This window comes from Rhinolophus sinicus, linkage group LG09 (genome assembly GCF_036562045.2).
Source record: "Rhinolophus sinicus isolate RSC01 linkage group LG09, ASM3656204v1, whole genome shotgun sequence".
In the NCBI taxonomy this organism is placed as follows: domain Eukaryota; kingdom Metazoa; phylum Chordata; class Mammalia; order Chiroptera; family Rhinolophidae; genus Rhinolophus; species Rhinolophus sinicus.
The window spans coordinates 93,880,401-93,900,997 of record NC_133758.1 but is presented as its reverse complement, the minus strand read 5'-3'; the positions used below and the strand labels follow the sequence as shown (position 1 = coordinate 93,900,997).

At 36.0% G+C, this 20,597-nt stretch overlaps 1 pseudogene; it reads left to right on the top strand.

The window, feature by feature from the left end:
- Nucleotides 1-14,734: 14,734 nt before the first annotated feature.
- Nucleotides 14,735-18,619, top strand: LOC109445099 (serine/threonine-protein phosphatase 2A catalytic subunit alpha isoform; annotated as a pseudogene).
- Nucleotides 18,620-20,597: the final 1,978 nt, after the last annotated feature.

Sequence of the window (20,597 nt, the reverse complement as noted above, 5' to 3'; positions counted from 1 at the left end):
TCAGTGTTATTTTAAAGTATCCCGATAATGTTAATAAAACTCTCTAAATAAAATTGCCTCAGCCAGTGCGTGTACATTATTCATTGGGATTGTAAAAATCTGCCAAGTGTTTCAAAACAAGGGAACTGACAAAGATAAGCAGGGTAAGGCTCAAAGGGGGAAAGATTGAAAACAGTTCAATTTTTTTTCTTCCCTTCTTCCAATATTTCTTAAATGGAAAGTTACAGTTTAAGTAATCAGAGTTATAAGCACTAAATCAATTAATACTGCCCTTCATTGAGCTTTGCCAATATTCATTGACAGGTTAAAGACACCAATCAATTGGTTAACTTCATTTGAAAATACATGTTATTTAAGCTTTGAATGGAGAGAAATATGGAACATTAAAAGAATCACATTGCAGGTGTCTATGTGGACTCATGCGGCAGGCTTAAAGCACATTTGTTTTTCAAACTGGAAAAGCAGAGGGAGATTAAATTTTACATAACAGACAAATTAACAAATTATCTCTCAGGCGTCAGAGGTAGGACTTGGCGTGGCTTCATTCATCTGTTTATACTTCTTAATTTAACACAGAGTAGAGCAAATACTTAAACCCATAACAAATATTAAATCCTACTTTTGTTCCTACCAACCGTTCTTGCTGGACTTTGCACATACTAGAATCGTGTTAAAGCTGGGGGCCCTCTGCTGGCTTGAAATTGCTAAGTTTTTAGCCTAAAATTTCTGAATATCCATATTCTACATCCTAAGGACTCTTCAGTCTATAGGTTACACCCTTCAGCAATGACAAAGAGAAGAAGGTTTCACAGATCTCTAACGTAGGTTTTTAGTATGTCAGAATAATTTAATGGTTTCCCCATGAGTCATGTATAAATATTTACGTATGCTTGAGTATATGTGAATTTATAGGAGTGGCCTCAAAATGAGGTCAATAGTGGAAATAAAGAATTCAAAAATGATAAAAGATGCTTTTATGGTAAAGTTCAGTTTGAAGTAAACTCAAATTTACTCATTCTCTTTTTTTCCTCTCAGATATCCTTGCTGATTATAAATGATTTTCTTTTAGAAATGCAGACATTTTCAAGCTACAGATTTCCAGGCCTTTCAAAGTGGAGGTGATTCCCAGATAAGTAGTGTTCCCAGTGTGTGTTAACTGGGGCATTTTGCTCTTCACCTTCAACCTTGCTAATTTTCCAGTCCAGTTTTCTCTTGCCAAGGACTAATACCTGATGACAGATCATATAACTATTATTAATGTTGTAAATTGATCTTGAGTGATGCCATGTAATTTATGCATACTCTTGACTGGAAGCACTTTAACTCTCATTCTCTCAAGAGGAAAAGCACTAAATATAGGAATCATGAATTACTCAACACTTCTAATAAAGAGATGCAAACTGACTTTGCAGATAATTGTAAAGATCCTCAGGTTTACTAATCTCCCATAGGGATAGAGAGAGGGAAGGTATCTTTGTTTATTGAGTACTACTCAACTAGCATTATTTGATTTAGTCTCTAAAATCCTGGAAACTAAGTGCTATTAGTACCATTTTGCAGAAGAAAACTCTGAGGCTGAAGAGGTTAAAAAACTTGCTCAGGCATGTAATGCATAATTGGTGTCCAAAAGAAAAATTTAAACCTCTGAAGTTCAACATCAAAGTCCTTGATATTTCTCCATTCCATGGTATCAGTTATCCAAGGCAAATCTTTTAAAATATATAGGCTCGAGAGTTTAAGTTCAGAGTAATTCCTATTCAATTTGATGCTCCAACGTACAAAATAAAGCTCAGAGGAGGTACTTTAGTTATAGGATGGATTCATTCACTGGGTGAATGGGTACAGAACGTCTAATCTTCCTAAGACTGATAAGGCTCTAGGTTTATTTATAGAATTGCCATATGTCTAAAATAAGTCCAGTCCTGTGTTTGATTTGATTTGTTGGAATTGCCTATTTCTTTAGCTCTTTTTCTTATATCACTTACTTTCCCTTTACCATGTTCTTTCTAATTATTTTTGTTAAACTTAATCATCTCAGGGCCATGATATTTAGCAATGTGTGGATCTATAATTGTGTATCTGAAATTCAGTTAATCATCAAACTAGATGAACCCTTGTTAAATTTAATATAACTAGCTTACATTATTGTTTAGAGAAGTGCTCAAATTTTACTTTACTGGTGGTAGACAATTCAGTCACTCAGTGTGGAATCTGAAATACAACTATTGAATAGAACTCTTTAAAGTAAGGCATACATTATGGTGGACAGAAATGTGATTTATCATGGAGAGCGATGGTAGTTAGAAAATGAGCTCCCTTTTTTATCCCCCCTCCTTTCTTTCTTTACTTTTTGTATATTTGCAGCTTCCAGAATCCCAAGGAAAGATTCCAAATACAGAGGCTTGTTTGGCTTTCAGAATCTTAAAACATTTTTGATGCCATGACTTTCGTCAGCACTATAAGAGCAGGCTGAGCTCCATTTTAAGCCTGCCTCAGTGGAAGAAAATTTAACAGAAAATGTTCTATCTAGTCTTATAGTATCTTTTTAAATCACACTCTAGTCTGCCACCCTTTCTTCTCAATAGCATAACAAATTAAACTCTTCCCTCCCCAAAGACTCAGAAAAGTTATTAGCAAAAGAAACAAATGAGCAAGCATTGATACTTTTCTCGTGTGGGTTGTCTTCTTTTTGGAATTTCACGACTCTAATATCTCTCTAGTCAAAATTCCAACTATTCCAGAAATCCCAGTATCCATCAATCATAAATTCAATCTTTTAATCCTTGAGTGTCTTCTTCCTTTGTTTTAGCAGCAACAGATCCAAAAATCTAACTTGCATATTTATATTACAGAAAACAGGAAGAAGTAGGCTTTGTCTTTATGCGTTAGGATTATCCGTGGATCTTTTTAAAAATGCAAATTCCCAGTAGGAACATTGGAATTTTGATTTAGTAAGAACACAAGCCTCAAAACCCAGTGTGATCATTGGATGTTTCAGGTTCTGCATCGAAAAAAATGTGAGCACTGATCCTGACCATGTCTACGGTCCCTGTAACTCTGACCTTCCAATGACCAGCTTATCCAAATTACTTCCATATTTTAAAGAATATAGCTACATTTCTTTTAAAACTATGATCAAATTTGGACTTAGATCAATAATGAGTTAATGAGGTTTTATTTCAGCATATGCTTATTGGAATCAAGCCAATGGGGACAAACTTCGAAGACAAGGGAACTATTATGGTATAGTACAAAAACTAAAATTCACCCTCATCCATTTAAGAATCGTAGAACAATTTATAAATTGTAATTCTTACTTTACAGACAGTCTTCCCTTTCTAACACCTATGTGTGTTTTCTTTGCTCTCTGTGTTTTATTCACGTCTTTCCATTTCTTCTCCCTTCCTTATCTTTTCTATTACAATTAAGTTAAAACAGTTTTACATGAAATGTGGTCTACCTTAACTTCTGATTTACTAGTTGATAAATTATTTCCTTGGCCTTCTTTTCACTCTTTTGGAGTGAAAAATCTCAGGTAGTTCCTTAGTGAATATTTCCTCTCAAGTGAGAAACAAACAAACAGCTGTTCACTACGTATATAGCCCTTGGAAATCTACACAAACAAGTCAGGAAATTCAGGTCATTAGATATATGTGAGTGTGGTCAGCCCTGTAGACCAGCAGTGAAAGTCCCAGAACACAAAAGGAAATTGCTTACTGTATCAGAAAAGCATTCAGGTTTTAAATGTATTATGAAATGTGAATGGTAAACAACATTTATTTAAGGAACTATTGTAGCATTTCTTTAGAAATACAATCTATCAGCTTAAAAAATGCAACAAGAAATAGATTTTCCTGTCTTTACTTCTCTTACTGGAACATATGAGAGGCAAATATCAAAGTTAGCTTTATTTGGGTATGTTGATGATTGAAATTCATAGCCACAACTCTGTGTCCTCAGGAGATCCCCCATGTGGTGGGGAAGTCTGCAGATGCTGCTGATAGTAGAGAGATTGCCCCTTAACATTCTATTGGCTGACAAATTCAGCCAGCAGTGATTGCAACACCAAGTTGAGTTGCCTTCCAGTTCTGTAATGGAATGGAGGCTTTGAAAATTTTATAGAATGGCAACTTATTTTCATAGGTCTTTGAAATCAAAAAAATAGATTCTAAAATAAGTCAAAATCAATCGGAATCTATTCTCTCTTAGGGGATATATGATATAATAGTATTCTTCTTCTTAAAACCCTCCTATGGCTACTTATTTCACTCAGAGTAAAAACTAACACATGCACTATGATATTTAAGGTCTTACCTTGTCTTGCTTGTTCATATTACTTCTCTGAATCCGTCTCCTACAGCCCTCAGCCCTCATCCACTTCTCTCCAGCCACGTTGGACTCCTCATCTTTCAGATTTCCCTGAACCTGCCTCAGAAATTTATACTCACTGTTTCATCTGCCTGGAATGTCTTTGTCCAGATGTTTGCATTAAGGGTTGAATTGTGTCCCCCCAAATTCATATGTTCAAGTCTTAACCCCTTCTCCCACCTAAAAATGTGCCCTTATTTGGAAATAGGGTTGTTACAGATGTAATTAGTTAAGATGAGGTTATATGAGAGTAGCATGGACCTTAACTCAATATGACTGGTGTCCTTATAAAATATGGAAGTTTGGGCAAATACACACACAGGGAGAATGTAATGTTAAAATGAAGGCAGAAATTGAAGTGATGTATCCACCAAAGAACAACAAAGATTGTCAGCAAACTACCAGAAGCTCGGAGAGAGGCATGAAACATATTCTGTCTTACAGCTTCAGAAGGAACAGACCTTGCTGACAACTTCATCTTGGACCTCTAGCCGCCAGAACCCTGAAACAATAAATTTCTGTTTAAGCCAACCAGTTTGTGGCACATTATTATAGTAACCCTAGCAAACTAATGCATTTTATATGATTTGCTCTACCATCTCACCTGGTCTTTAATCAAATGCCACCTTCTCAATGTTGTCTTATTTCACTAAAATTTCACACACACACACACACACATACAGCCCCAAAGAATATTCTATATTTGTCTCCTTATTACTTATATAACATGCTTCAGTTTTGCTTATTTTTCTTGTTTATTTTGTTTTCTCTACCAAGTGTCCATGAGAGCCGGAATTTGATTTTTTTATAGTGCTGTTTCCCCAGTAATTCAAATAACAACTGGCACATAGAAAGTTCTCAATAAATATTTGTTATGTGAATGAATTAATGAACTGTTTAGTTATTTAAGACCACATATACCCTCCACCACCGCCACCAAAAAAAAAAAAAAGAGACTGACGTTCTTTCTTTTTTTTTTTTTTTTTGAGACTGACATTCTTTTAGTCTCAGTTTTAGCTAAATCCCACAGCAATAATTACCAACTAATCCTAAATTCCCAAGTGAGATTATAGAAAACCAGGAAGGACCTATATTGTCTGAACTTAGTGCTAAGACACTTGCTCCCTCACACAAAAGTAGAAGATTTATGAATTTAGAAAATGAGGATGGAAGAGAGAATTCCTGGCGAGAGCTTGGTGATGTGAAGATTCCACTTGCTGTTCCTTCCACGAGAGAAAAATTGGTGTCAGTACCGCCCTTGCTCCTCAAACTTGGTAAGTGGAGCTTCAAAAAGTTCAATAAAGAGCTTAGTAGTCATCCTCTAAAGTTTATGGCCTCAGTGGGCTTCTGTTTGACCCATACCTGTCTGACCAAGTGTCCAGTGGCTGAATTTGGGGAGTAACTGTGTTTGTAGCAGCCAGTCTCATTTGCAAGTTTTCCCATGCACTAGAAGGAGGCAGTGAGTGTGACAGCCAACGTAAGACACCTGCAGAGACAAGATGGCAGTTGAGAGATGCTGGGGATGTACAGCTTAGTGCTGGTGTGAAGGTGGAGCCAGACACAGCAGCTGGGGAGGCATCATCTTTCTCAGGAATTTACCAGAGAGTCTTTAGTGGGTAGTTTGCCTCAAACACCTCCAGGGCATATGGGAAACAGTATGAAATCAGTGGTGGCCAGGAAAGCGCTTTCCTGACTCCTCTCCTTCAACCATGACTAAGTTCTGGAGTTCAGGAGAGAGTGGAGATGTGACAGAGTAAAGTCAAAACTGAACCTCCAACATCCCTTTTACACAACTCACACATTCACTGCACGCTTTTCAATTGTAGTGGGCTAAATGGGAGGAGGGAGCAGAGACGGGGAAACTCTAATGAAGTTTGGAATTGTTTTTTAAACATAGACTTTGGCATGTTAATGTTTGAATTGGAAATATTTTGATGACTAAGGTGACTAAAGGAGTTATATTATCTAAGAGTACTGAGGTAAATTATGGGTGCTGCCAAGATGCCCATTCAAGGGCAAATAAATAGTTAGCTGTGCAGAGAGAATGGAGGGGGAGTAGGGACAATGAGAGCAGTTGTTTTCTTCTTCTATCTTTGAGTCCTGCATTTTCAGCATGCTGGTCCTATATTCCACTCTGCAAACAGGGAAGAGTATCTCTTTATAAAAAATATTTGAAAATTACAGGATGCAATCTATATGCTCTATGTAGATTAAACCACAGATACTGTAATTTTCCAAATATGAAGAATTTATAACTCCTATTTTAAAAACTAAAATTTAAACAATATTGTTTTCTAACATAGAATAGCCATCTTGAGACTTCTGGAAGATGGCATGACATTATTTATTTATTTACTTCTAAAAGTGAAATAATCACTTTATACACCACTTTCCATAGCTAGCAGTGTGGGAAAGGTGAATAGGTCTCAAGTTATTTCTCTGTTTCAGCATTTTTGAAAGGCACAAAAGGAAATAAGACCAATCGAGAAATTCATTATTTCTCTCCAATTTTTCCTTTTCCCATATGAGCAGAGCCTGGAAGTGCACAGACGTATTAGGGAATGTTTCCACTGTGTGGGAGAAACATCTGCAGCAGACTCCATGGACCACCAGTAGTGAGTGAGAAAGAAGCATGTGGGGGCGGAGGCGGCAGACAATGAAAGAAAAACTGGGAGCTGGTTAGGCCCAAACATCCAACTGAACTGCCTAACCTTCAGGTTACCTTTTATGTTATATAAGAAGTCTAAGAGCCATAACGCTCACATGCAAAACGTTTTTTAGCAATGGTGATGAAATAAAGCTCATAGCATAGCCTTCCTTTTTTCTTTTTTTCTTTTTTCTGTGAGTATGGAATATGTTAGCATTCTGCTTTGCATATCACCCTCGATAGAGCCTAAACTGGATGGTTTTCACGGGTTTCTTCCTAGGTGAAAGAAGCCATGTGAAAGTCCAGCAGCCATGGGTCTCCTCTCCAACCCAAGAGAAGCACAGTGAAGGCAGAGGAATTCCGAGTGAATTCGTCCATAAAACCTCAGGAGCAAAAGGGGCTCTGAAATGCAAATGATTGTCATTAGAATGTAATATGCAACTACTGAAGAAACATTTGAAAGAATAATGTGGTTTAGCAAAACAATCCTGCAATCTGTATTCAATCAAAACTGACCAAAAATGCTTGCAATGGTCCTTTGTATTGTTGGGAGCCAATTGCCTTCTGGAACTCATGAAGCAGATTTTACCAAGTGGCATATTACCAACAGAATATTAGTAAAACAATAACCAGCCTTAGAATTGACTTTTCCAGTAAAAGGAAGACTCTCCAACTATAATGGTCAAGGTACTGAGAGTGACAAGAATATTGATACAACTGTAAATGCCCACAAATGAGTTTTATGGGTTGGTCTAGTATACAGCAAGTATGACTGGACATCTTGCCCACCAACAAGCTTGTGCATGAAGACATTTAAAATTCAATATACACAGTTTTGAAAAATCATATTGGACAGGGTTTTACTTAGAAGATTAGTCAGGAAGAACACATACCACAAACTGTTGGAACCTGCTTAATTAATTTTGATTCAGGGTCAATTTAATAATTCTCTTCAGTGCAGTGTTACTAAAATTCAATCAACTTTATCCTCAGAAAGCAAGACACATATTCATTATAGATTGTGGGTTTTGCTATTCATCTTTGGTTTAGAACCTTAGGGAGCAATAGTTTTGGCCTCTAATCTTCAAAAACAAAGTTCTAGCCCTAGTTCTGATTATGTTTCAGACAAGTCATCTGCTTGCACCCCTCACAGTTCATACCTGGCATACATGAGAAGGGCGGCCTCCTCGGGATACAGACCAGCAGTCACCAGGCAAAAGCCCTGCTATCTTTCATGAAAGAACTACTTATCCTGGGCCATATATCATATACAGCCAAAGTGCATGGTTTAAGAGATGTCCAGCACACTTAGAAAGCCTACCCTCACTATTCACCTACCAGAAACAGAAATACCTATGTTCATAACAAGTTTTTTCAATGAGATAACAAAAAGTTAGAAGGAAATTAAGACACAATATGTTTACAAGCTGAAAAATAGGCAGGCAAACTGAAGAGCTTAGATTTTCTATTTTAAATCTATCATGTCTTTTTGTTTATATTTATTTTTCTAGGGAACCTGATAAAATTAGTTAAAATCAATATTCAACCAAAATGGTACATTGACGAATAACAGTAGATAAGATGATGACCTCTTTGGAGGCATTCTGAAAGATGATAATGTAGGTTGTATTTTAATATGAATATAACAGACATTTCTATGAATTTTAGTCATACGAAAATGTTTTTCCTTTATATTCTAGAGCAAGTTTAAAATAATTTATTTTTATTTTATTATTAATGCCAGTGTTACATAATAGAAAATGTACTCACACAATAAAAAATTCATTTGTAGCTCTTATGATTCCCTTAATCTTTCTTCCCTCCCTCCCTCCCTCTCTCCTTTCTTTTTTCTTCCCTCCCTCCCTCCTCTTTCTCTCTCTGTCTCTGTCTCTCTCTCTCTCTCTCTCTCTCTCTCTCTCTCTCTCCCTTTCTTTTTTTCCAAAGAGAGATGCCGTTTTATTTCTCTTAAAGCTTTAGAAATTCAAATTCAAATGATCATCCTGCTATTTGAGATACAGATTATATATAGGATAATTGTCCAAATATTCAGATTAGTGAAGATGGATAAATTAAATCAAAGACTGTTTCCCTCGGAGATATTATTTTTAATAATGTTTTTAATCAGTTTGTTAAAACACACATTTTTGCCTAATTGAAATGTGCTTACCAGTAACAACCACATTATACAAAAGTACTTGCAAAAGTGGCAGTTATCTGACTTCGAGTTTAATAAACTCAAATCATTAAAATCCCTCTATTGTCTTTGTTGAAGAATGGATGGGGATCATGAGATCCATTTATGTGGATCTTCTTCCAACTGTGTGGGTTTCGGATATGAGAAATTTTATTTTCTTTGAAGTCAGGAAGGATCAAGGAAAATATATAAAGAGGATAGACCACATATATAAGATACATAGGGAGGTGGAAGGGGATAAACAGAAGTAGAGAGACTGATGGAAGCACTAATCTATTTTACAGAGGGGTCAAGAGATGCTGTCTATGGAAAATGGATAAAAAATGGAGATTTAAGAAAGTCTTCTGCAGTACGGGAGGCTAGAGATGTAACAGGTGATAGATGTGAGCCAATTCCTATCCTATCATTAAAAAAAAATCAGACAATGCATACATTTTATGGATCAAGAAAATGTGTTATAAAAGAAAATTTAGAGATCGAGGTAAACACCAGTGAAACCAAATCCAGAAAACAGAAAGAGGATTTGTTTCTGAAGGAATTGAACTACTTGGTGGGCTGGGAGGGTGCTGTTTATTTTTATTTTTTAATGTTATTCTTTTCATTATTATATAATCCTTCTTATGCTCTTTGAATTTTGAAAACAATGTGAATATTTTTGATAAATATAGAAGCTGCTAAGTTAAAGGACAGTAAAGACCAGGGTAAAGGGGTTTGTGCAAACTACGAAGAAAACCTTTTTCTTTCTTTTCATTATCTCAGATATTAACTTTTTAAAATTTGTTCTTTTTTTTTTTTTTTGGCATGTTTAAAATGCATAGATTTCACCTAATTAAAAACACTGCCATTATGCCTTTAGTCTCTAAAATTTGAGAAAGCAAATTCCTTAAGTGACAAAAGTAATCTAAATCCAACAAAAATAGCTTTACATTACTGTATTTTCTCCCCTGGTTTTAAGAATACTAGTTGTGCAATTATCTTTTAGTATTTTTTATAAAGTGATTTTATAAATACCTTCACAATATATCTAATCTGCTAGGCAAGTAAAAGATCTCGGTTACGAGGATTAAATGACATGTCTTGGTGATATTGTTCATGAGTGACAAGTAATAAGACCATATCTTTTTGACCCTTACTCAAAAAGTCTAACAAAAATGCCTGCACAATTTTGTTTATAAATGCATAACATCATGCAGGTTCTGTCAGGAGCCTACACTTTCAGTAACATTGAAACTGCTCTCATATTGTGTTTCCTCTTCTTACAGGAAAATGTCAATAGCAACATGTGTTCTCTACACTCCCATGTTGTGCAAAGTATCCTTTCTGATCACTAACAAGGAACATTCTCTCACTTATTCAGTTCTAATCCTGAAAAAATTGGCAGCTTACATGCCCAAGGGCAAAATTGAGTCTGGTGCTGATCAGAAAGTTGCGCATGGTTTGCTTCTTAGTCCATCTGCGTTTCAGTCCTCATCATGCAGAGGAAGGAAGAGGAGCAAAGCCTGAAGAAACAAGATAATGGACTTCCTTTTGATCCTTCAACCACAGTAAAAGGAAATATAAATGAGAAATGTGTGAGATTTTTAAAAACTTTTCTCTGGATAAATTAAGTAGGTCTGAATGAATACTGGAGTGTAAAAGTAAAAGAAGGTAAATTCAGATTAGTGTAATGTAATGAAAGAAAATGTCAGCAGGATATGAAAGTTGTTAGCCATTCCTTCCAAAGCCATCACATTGCTGCTCTTGTAGATGGTGATGTAATTTCTTCCACATGATTTAGTTCAGAAGATCTGTAAATATGTAATGTCACCTATATACAATGTTAAAATCTACTACGACTCCATGCACGGTGACAACATATACTTAAGTAAAAATTTCAGAATAAATACCCTTTCCATTTTTGACAAAATTCTAAATTCTTAATTCTCTCCGGCCTTGAGTTCTCTATGTTGTTGATGAATTCATTTGAAATTTTGGTAACTAATACTTACTCCAAATATAATGCTTCATTTAAGATAAATTAAAGTTCTATGATAGTGAAAATGGAACGGATGGTAAGGAATAGTCATGTTGTTATTATTTTAAAATATTGTGTTTGAAACACTCATACCCTTTGATCTGAGCATTCTGTGTCTAGAAATGCATTCTACAGAAAAATCTCAGGTACCACAGTATTGTTTCTAATAGTGAAAAATGAGAAATTCCCTATTCCATCCTCTCTTTGAGCAGAGACAGGGTCCAACCCTCCCTGGAGACAGCAGGAGCTAGATTGCCCTGTGTTACCAGACCAGTTTATACGCCGGGCAGTGGGAACGTAAGTTTCTGCTTCTCCTTGATCAGCGCTTCCTTCCAGACCTTGATATGGGTGATTAAAACTGGTTATGTGATTAGTCACGTGTCTTGACCATAATTATGGGGGTAAAATAGGTGGCCAGGATCCACAATGCTCTTGGATGCTTTGACTCAGTACGGCTTTTTTATATGCTCCTCAGATTTTGTCCTTTATGAGTTTGTGTCTTTGTTGCCTGTGGTACAGCCTTTCCCAAATTCATCCCCAGACCTTCCCCCAAGATGGCCTTAACTAGGCTATGTGTGGGTTATGATTTATTTTACATACTTTATTTGTATACGTGTTGCTGTTCTTTTCTCTTTTATTATAAAGTCTTTGGCAAGGCAAGGGTCCTAAAAGTGGGGTCATATATAAGGAGGGCAACTTAGCTGCACCTGTATCTCCTCTGGTCAAACTGCTTTTGGCATTGTTGTTAACAAATATAAACACTCTGTTGTTTCCTCTTCCTTATTTTGTCCTTTAAAAAATAATGTCTTAGTAACCTATAAAAGGTCCTCTGAATTCATTGATTCTGTGTCTTCTGACTTGCTGTGACACATTCTCCTTCCCCAACATAATGAATTCTTGCTTTGATCTGTGCCTACTTATACTATGTCTTGAATGATTGATTAAATAAATTATAGCCCAGCTAATCTACGTAATTTTAACAAAATAAAATCTTGTATTTGAAAGATTAAAATGCCATGTAAGAATTATGTAAACTCCTTTTTTGAACATACAATAATTTGTGAATTAACATTGGGAAATGGAAACTGAAAAGTAGGGATTGAGTCTTATATAGAGAAAAGACAGGGAATAAAAAAACAACAAAGAAATAAAGGAAATAGGATCTTCTAGAAAACAGTCAGATGTTCCCTTATTATTTTCTTCTACCTCAAGCGCCATAGTCCCTACCTATACAAATCACATGAATGTCTCCCCTCAAAATAATAACCGTCGTTAGTTTCAGAACCGCTGTCCCTGTTGGACTGCTTAACCTGGCTACCAATTCTGAGTACATGAAGCTGGAAAGAAGGAAAATAATATTCTCCTTTGTACTGAGAGACAGTTATATCTAACAACTGACTAGCTCTTTTCTTTTTTGATACTGACATCTATTGGAAAACAGGAGAATATCTGTATGTTTGTTCTTTGAAATCAAATAAAAAGTCAATTTAAAATCCTGATTTAAGTTAAAAATTAAGCGTACATAATACATTAACTATTTCAATGACATCATTCTCTAATTGCCTGAAAACACATTATATGAGTTCTCTTTTAAAACCAGCAGTTATTATTACAAATATAATTATGTATCCTTTAAAACTCATGCACTCTGAGTAATGTGCTCATGATTCAACCTAACAATGGAACCTTAAATAGCAAAAGAAAACAGTAAAATTTGACCTAACTTCAAGTGTGTTTTCTATCAGGCTCTCTGAATATTTTTCTTTCTATCATCATCAATCAATAACACAAAGAAAAGAAAGTTTTCTGACATACTTGAATCAATTCAACCTGTGAATAATATTGCTTTAAAATAGTTTGGGAATGTTTTAATTAGGTTTTTCCAAAAAAATTTTAATCTTTGCTAAATTTATTGGGGTGAAATTGGTTAGTAAAATGATATAGGTTCCAAGTGTACATTTTAATAATACATTATCTATATATTGCGTTGTGTGCTCACTACCCAGAGTCAGTTCTGCTTCCATCACCCTATTAGCCACTTGGGCAGAATATGCATGACCAAGAAAGCATGCATGCCTACTACTATTTAAATCTCTGCTAGATTAGGAGGCACTAAACCTGCATGGAGTGTTTGGTGTCTGCAGGAACTCTCAGCATCTCCATGAAGGGACAGAACACACAGCTCCAACGTGGGAACCTTATTTCATTAAATAGCCTGTCAAATATATATTTTCTCTACATTGAGCTATGTTTCAGACCTTACCAAATATCCCATTTTTATTTTATATTGAGCTCTTACCAATATAAGAAAATCAAGTATAGAGTAGAGAAAATAACTTTCCTTAAAATTTAACTTCTCTCTTTTCTTGATTAAAAGTTAGACATTTAAAATATAAAAGCAATATGGGATTACTGTACAAATGCAAATAGTGTAAAAAATGGTAATTCCTCTTTACCCTCCCATAATATTACTCCCCAGGCAAAAACTGTTAACTTTATATTACTAGACTTTATGTATTTATATATCTATGGAGGTGTATATACAAAAGTTGTGACACATGCATCTATTTATTTATACTTATATACATATATGTATTTGGGGGAAATATTAATTTTAGAAATTTAAGAGATACATAAAAGTACCTAATTTTTTTTAAAAGGAAGTAACAATCCCCCAAATGCTACTATCAAATTGCACTTGTCATCAATATTTTAAAAACATTTCAGACTTCTCGCATCTAATAAACACAGTATAAATAAGCAAGATCAAATGTGATCATATTCTTCATGTTATCTTAAAATTTAAAATGTGTTGAAGTTACCATGACATTTACAGAATTAAGATAAACTGAAATAAAGCCCAAGGAATTGCAGAGTTTTAAATAAATGTTTATTTACTCTAAAAGATATTAACTCCTAAAGATAGATCTGATTTAAATGTAAAAGGGAAAAAAATGAAGATTATATTAAAGAAATGTCAATAAAAACAATTTTTTTCCTTAAACTACATTTTCAAATTTATACAGCATTTATTGGCTTTTTGCTAGGCAAAATAAAGAATTTTGTAAACTTAAACTTCCAACTCCCTTTCCATTACTTATCCATTTTTTTTGCTTTTTTAGCCATGCTGTTTTTACGTGGCCATGGTTCTATAATCGTGAGTACTACAATATATTATTTCCACATTTATCTATTTTGTATTTCGCTTATATTTTTGTTATGTTATATTCACATTTATTTGACCATTCTATTCATAGTTTTATTTTGAATTTCAGGCCAGATATATAGCTTAATTTCAACTTGCTTTACAGAGAATTGATCATACTCATGGGTGTAAGAAATCAATATGGCTTTAAAATTTTTGAGTCAAAACTATATGAAAGACCAAGAGATGAAACATTTATTTCATAAAAATATTTTTTTCTCCCTTCATATAAAATGCGATATGCCATGTTTTTGTTATTTGTTTTGGTTTTTTTTGTGTGTGTTTTTAATCCATACAGGGATATTCTTTGAATGAGCTCCTTTGCATGCATTTGGCCTTTCTGGAGTGATACAAAAAGCTTTATTCAATAGCACTAAGGTAAAAAATCAAAATCAGTTAAAAAATACATATAAAAGGAGAAGTTTTAAAGAGTCTACTTCTTAAGCAGATGTAATAGGATACAATTATTTCAGAAGCCCTCATCTTAGAGATTTGCCTCTCACCTAAGTTATTTGTCTCTATCGGTTTTGACGATAAGATGTTTCAGTACAAATCTTTTACTGAGTAGCGTTTGTTTCTGTGTGCAAAGGGGAGGAAGAAAACAGAGCACCCTCCTCTTCCCCAGTCCATCACCTGTCTGTCTGTTCCTCTCCAGCTGTTCTGGACTCTGGATGGGCGTCATTCTTCTCTCCAGCCTGTGGCGGCAAATGACAGGTTTTCTTTAAGTCTTGATGTTTTCGTCAAACCAGGCATGATCAATGAATCTTCCTCACTTTACTGAGGGCTAAAAGTGATGATTGCAATCCCGCTTCTGGCACTCTCTGTGGGACTGAAAGTAATGAAATAAGTATGTATTGTCTTCAACCTGATCCTTGAGATGCCTCTGGAAGAAACTTGAATTGAAATGGTTTAACCCATGCGTCCGTACCCACTGATATTTACTTACTGAGATTCGCTGGTTGGTATCTAGGGCACACCACTGTGGACAGCTCCCTAGATCTGTCTGAAATGTTGGCAATTTTGTGCCCAAAATGTAGCCACAGATACTTCTTTCTTCCTCATTCCTAATGGGGAGCTATCCTAAGTGTTACAATGAAGACTATAATTTAATTTAGGATTTTTTGGTTACAAACTATCAAATTTAATTACCAAATTTAATCTGGAGCATCTGTGCCTCCAAGTCTTACTGTGATGAATAAAACTCTCTGGTATGTCTTTGTGTTGGAGCCCAAAAAAAGTGCAATTTTCACTGCATTGTTGAGATGTAATTACGAATTTAAAATTATCCCAGGCCCTCAATACTCATTCCATATGTGGTCTCTAGTGCTTGGCCATAGAGATGGTTACTTAGATATTTTGGTGTATCTCCATCTCTGAAAAAGTTCATCTCTTCACAATATGGGGCATTCTTTAAATTCAGCTCATGACTGTGAGATGACACTTCCCATGAATGTCTCAATTTTCTTAATATGTATTTCAGTGTTGATAATAGTTAAAGGAAGATCATTTAAATGCTAATTGATAAGAAAGTGTTTAAAAATAAATTAAGAGACACACACATAGTGAAATAGTAGGCAACAAATTAAATAATGATGCAAATATTTTCATTATTGACATGGAAATACATTTAAAAATTGCTTAATGAAAGAAAGTGGTGCTTAAATACATTATACATCACTACAGAGGGAGAATAGACAGTAGTGCAGAATTCCAAATAATTTATGTAGATATTTGCCATCAAGAAGGTGGAAATTAAGTCCCCACAACTTAGTGTAGTCTGTGCATAGTGACTTTCACAGAGTACAGTATGGAAAGGGAGAATGTACGTTACACTGTGAAACACTAATTCAGCAGGTGAGCAAGGTCAACATCAACATTGATAAATAATGTTGATAGTATATACCCTCGATGTGATGTGACATAATGAAGATGGCACTTTACCTCTGTGACCATCCGACCAGAAATCATTACCCCAGTCTGACCACGAGAAAAAGGTCAGTCAAACCAAATTTTGTGACATGTCACACAATACTTGATCAGTGTATCTTCAAGATCTTCAAAAACAAAGAAAGTCTCAGAAACGATCACGGCCAAGAGGAGCTTGAGGAGACTTGTCCCCTGCAAAGAATGTGGTATTCTGGGTGGGAGCCTGGAACAGAAAGAGGACATTAGGTAACATAACTAAGAAAATATGAATTCAGTACGGACTTTAGTTAAAAATAACATGTCAAGGTTACAGAGAGCTGAGCTCCGGGGCTAGGGAAATCGCAGGAGGGCTGCAGCCAGTGGCGGAGCATCGCAGGGAGAGCGAACTGGCTGCTCTGGCACCGCGCAACCTCCAGCAGCCCCCCAAGTACCCCGGAAACTGGTGGCTGCATGTGCCTGTGGCCGGTGTGCTGGCGGTGGCACGTAAGTTGTGCAGAATGGCAGCCAGTTCCCGTGGGTGGCATCACAGAGGAGAAAATGTTCCCCAAGGAGCTGGACCAGTGCAAGCAGGTCTCCGAGTCCCAGGCCAAGAGCCTCTGCTAGAAGGCTAAAGAAACCCTGACAAAAGAATCCAACGTAAAAGAGGTTCGATGTCCAGTGACCGTCTGCAGAGATGTGCGTGGACAATTTCATGATCTCATGGAACTGTTCAGAACTGGTGGCAAATCACCAGATTACTTGTTTGTGGAAGATTGTGTTGACAGAGGATAGTATTCAGTTGAAACAGTTACTCTGCTTGTAGCTCTTAAGGTTCGTTACCGTGAATGTACCACCTTTCTTCGAGGAAATCATGAGAGCAGACAAATCACACAAGTATAAGGTTTCTATGGTGAGTGTTTAAGGAAATATGGAAATGCAAATGTTTGGAAATAATTTACAGATCTTTCTGTTTATCTTGCTCTCACTGCTTTGGTGGATGGGCAGATTTTCTGTCTACATGGTGGCCTCTCACCATCCATAGATACACTGGATCACATCAGAGCACTTGGTCACCTACAAGAAGTTCACCATGAGGCTCCAATGTGTGACTTGATGTGGTCATATCCAGATGACCATAGTGGTTGGGGTATATCTCCTCAAGGAGCTGGTTACATCTTTGGGTAAGGAATTTTCGAGACATTTAATCATACGCATAGTTTCACGTTGGTGTCTAGAGCTCACCAGCTGATCATGTAACTGGTGCCATGACCGGAATGTGGTAATGATTTTCAGTGCTCCAAACAATTATCATTGTGGTCACCACGCTGCAATCATGGAACTGGATGATACTCTAAAATACTCTTTCTTGCAGTTTGACCCAGTACCTCCCAGAGGCGAGCCACATGTTACTCCTCGTATCTCAGACTGCTTCCTATAATGAAATTGTAAACTTGTATAGTATTGCCATGAACCATATATTCACCTAATGGAAATGGGAAGAGCAACAGCAAATCCAAAGTGTCAGAGAATAGTTAACATTCAAAAAACTTGTTTTCACCCAGACCAAAAGATGTGATCTATAAAAATACAAAGCCTCTTGTCATCAACAGTCGTGACCGCTTTAGAATGACCCAGTTCATTGCATGCTGAAGCAACACTGTTGGTCATGAAACCAGTTTCTGGCACAATGCTATTTATAGTCACTTTTGCTTTCTCTGAGAACTGCAGATCATAAGATGTAACATGAATACCTTGTGAATACAACTTAACTTCCATTTAGCTATAGCTTTACTCAGCATGACTGTAGATAAGGATAGCAGCAAACAATCATTGGAGCTTAATGAACATTTAAAAAAATAAGTACAAAGGCCTCCTCTCCACTTGTGAGTTTTGAAATCAATCGTTCTGTTTATTTTCAGGGATACCGCTTAATTTAATTGTACGATTTGTCTGCACTCAGTTTATTTCCCTTCTCAAATCTCAGCCTCATGTTGTTCTTTGTTATTGTCAGACCCTGGGGAGTTGTTTGGAACAGAACTGTTTTTCTCCCTCTCCTGTACGACCATGTTACTGCACAAGGGCACTGCAGTGTTTTTCATAATAAACCTGTGAACAAAATAAATAAATAAACAACATACCAATATTGGTTTATTAATTGTGATAAATATGCCATACTAATATAGTAAACTGGGTATGAAGTATATGGGAAATCTGCACTTTTCTGTACAGCTTTTCTGTAAATCTGAAACTATTTAAAATTTTCAAAATATTAAAAATAAAAATAAACATGGGTAGTATGTCTCTGTGAATGGGAATTGTTTGTGTGTGTGTGTGTGTGTGTGTGTGTGTGTGTGTGTGCCTAGTGAGACATCTGGAATGACATTATAATATGCTAAACTTGGTAATCCCTTGAGCTGTTTTTCTTTGTGTTTATCTGTATTTTTCTATCTTAATCATATATTACTTGTACAATGAAGAAAATAAGACAACGTAAAGTTGCCCTCTTGTCCGCGTTATGTTGCTCATTTTATTTATAAGCTTCAGAATCGTATACAATACAGAAATGTGTTTTGTCACAAAACAAGAGACAGAGATGTAAGGTGGATTCTCCTAATGTATGAGTCAGAACACTGGAAACATTTCACTCTCTATCTGCTCTGTCCTCAGCATCCCAGTCTTGTTTTCCGCCTTGCTTCCCTCAGGGCAACGGCATAGATGCCAGCATTAATTATATGGCAGCATATATTTTTATTTATATCCAGGGAAGACGAAGAACATTTCCCATAACCTTGGATAAAATATTTGAGACAAGTCAGGTCATTGTGCCCACCCCTAACTAGTAATGTTTGCCATCACATATTACCGTGTTTCCCCGAAAATAAGACCTAGCTGGACAATCAGCTCTAATGCGTCTTTTGGAGCAAAAATTAGTATAAGACCCAGCATTGTATTATATTATATTATATTATATTATATTATATTATATTATATTATATTATATTATATTATATTATATTATATTATATTATATTATATTATATTATATTATATTATATTATAGAAGACCTGGTCTTATATAGTAAAATAAGACCAGGTCATATTAATTTTTGCTCCCAAGGACGCATTAGAGCTAATTGTCCAGGTAGGTCTTATTTTTGGGGAAACACGGTACAGATGATACTGGACTTAAGCCAAGTTTCTTGAACCAGTCACTGTTGGATTTGGAAATGATGGGTTTGTTCTAACCAGCATCCATCTGGACTGGGAATGGCGTCAATTAACCTGATACATGGGTTTCCTGGAGAGGAGTAAAACAAAGTCTTTTATAAACCTCCTGGAGGGAAAGTTTAGTATGCAAATGGACACATCTGCGGAGGTTATTGATTCTCATTGGCTAAATGAAGTAACCATAGACACCAATTACCCATAATCTACCTGCAATTTGTATCTTTAATTGCTTAAAGAATGAATGGTATGATCAATTAATCTGGTAAATCTACACCCATAAAAAGGAATAAGGGGTGGAATAAGAGGTCAGATATATAATTTGACAGAGGCCCCTCATCAAAAAGGGGAAGACCACAGGTGGACAAAAAGAGCTCCTGTCACACCCCACTGACCCTACCTTTTAACCTAGTACAGGAGTCAGCAAAAGATGGGCTGTTCCACACTGCTGCCTCTTTTGGTACAGCCCAAGAAATAAGCATGAGCTTCAGTGTTTAAAATGGTTGAAAAACACTCAAAAGAATAGCATTTTGTAACATGAAAATTATATGAAATTCAAATTTCAGTGCCCATACATAACGTTTCATTAGCCACGGCCACACTTATTTGTTTTCATCTTGTCTATGGCTGCTTTTGCATGACATTTGGAAGAGTTGCTTAGTTATTGCAAAAACCATCTGACCTGAAAGCCAAAAATATTTACTGTCTGCCCTTTTACAGGACATTTACCAGCCCCTCCCCTGGAGTCACTCAGGGATTTTGTGTCCTCCTTTAGGAAAGGACATAAGCTGTGCCTCCAGCAAGGTCTGTGCCCACCTTCGTGAAGCTTCTCTCCCCATACCAATCACTGCTCCTCTGACTATCCTCCTGTCCCCACTGACAGGCAAATTTATTTTGCCCCTAGAACAACTCTTCCAGAAGGCTCTGACCTAAGTCAGAGCATATATTAATTAATCCAACTAGACCATAGAAAAGTATCTCCTTTTCCATTGTCTAGTTCATATTATTTCCAACAATGCTGTTGTGCACAGCTGTTTAA